We start from the raw sequence: 1,704 nt of genomic DNA on the forward strand, positions 1-1,704 counted from the left end.
TCTTAATGATGTCAAACTGGATTTTACGTGAAGGCAACTCAGGGGACTCAGCCAGACTGATATCAGGGACTTGGGGGTGGGGGGAAGAGGAGGAGGAGGAAGAGGAGAGCTAGTCTTCAAAGACAAAAAGGGCTTCTTTAGGCAGAGTAGGAGGGAGGATAATTTAAATTGTGGGCATTGCTTAGTCAAAGGTACCAACTCTGAGGCATAAAGCCCACTGAAGAGAGAGGCAGGTGTGTTGTTTAAGGTCTAGTGTTCCAAATCTAGGAGGCTTGACCAGTCAGGGTCTTAAATGCTAAATAAGGAATTTGGACTTTATTCAGCAGACAACAGGTAGTTCATAAAACATACAAGTGATCTTGTATTTAAGACAAATTCCTGTTTTCCTAATGAAAAAAAAATTTATGTTAAGGAATCAGAGTAAACGTCTAGGAATGAATGTCTAGGATGAAATAGTCAGATATCTAGTTACCATATCTAATTTATTACTTTAGTTGCACATGCATATTTAAAATAACATTATATATAACACATTAATACAAAATATTGCTTTTTTCCCATTCTCACATTTCAAGTAACAGTCTTATTCACTTTCTACAAGCATCTTGGACATCAATGTCTTCATGACATCTAGAGCCAGTTTCTGGAAGTGTATCTCCTTCACCTGCTTCTACGTTAAGATGCAGCACTTTTCAAATACTTGTCTGACCCTCTCATTGGAAAGTGTGACCCAAGTCACCATGTTAGGACCATTTTCCTCCAACTCCAATGCATCATGATAACAACAAAAATCACTTGTTGATTTTGAAATTGCTCTTTGAAAGGTGGTTTTATGAAACCTAATAGAGAGGGAATATCTTCCTGGAATAATGACTACGTGTTTCTTCCCCCTTTTAATCCATTTCAAGAGGAAGAATTTATCACCATACAAAACTTGCATGGTTTGAGGTTGTTGTGGGCTATAATGAGAAACCAGAGGTAGAGCAGTTGCAGGAGATGACAAAGTTTGTTTATGGGTGTGTGACTGAGGAGTGAAATGCCATTCTTGGGAACAGAACAGGCCAGAGGTTTTGTAGACGAGATTGTTAGGCAGACTGTCATGAACAGTGACTTTCCCTGGGTGAGGATGAAGGAATAAAGATATCTAGTTAGAAGAACTAGAAGAAAGATGTGAGTGGTGTTATCGAATACTTGAAGAAATAGCCAGGAGTGGCTGGAGCTGAGCAGATGGCAGAGGTAGGAGGATAGTCTTTCCAGGTGGCAAGGGTTTGAAGGAGGACATGGAACAAGGCTGTGGAAGCAGCACTCGCCAGGAGCAGGCACAGTGGATAATGACAACAGGGAGTAAGGACTGTGAAGACATGGCATCTTGAGGGTAGAGATACAAAATGGGCAGGTCCTGAAGAAAGACTGAGCTGGTTAGGAAGTTGTAAATTACGGGGGCTGGGAGCACCTCAACTGCCTCCCACAGGCTCCTTACTCTAATAGCAATCATTGCACTGAGTTGTCATTGCTTGCTTGCTTTCTAAATTGCAAGGAAAGCAGGCAGTGTTTGGATAAGTATCTGAATACTAATCAAGTATTTGTGTGCCTGTTTGAGTGGGTTTTGAGTAGCAGTTCTCAAACTACATTTCTTTTTTTTTTTGAGTTGGAGTCTTACTCTGTCGCCCAGACTGGAGTGCAGTGGCCGCTCCCGGTCACCGC

Source organism: Carlito syrichta, unplaced genomic scaffold (assembly GCF_000164805.1).
Source record: "Carlito syrichta isolate Samal-C Ts95f unplaced genomic scaffold, Tarsius_syrichta-2.0.1 Scaffold305756, whole genome shotgun sequence".
NCBI classification, from domain to species: domain Eukaryota; kingdom Metazoa; phylum Chordata; class Mammalia; order Primates; family Tarsiidae; genus Carlito; species Carlito syrichta.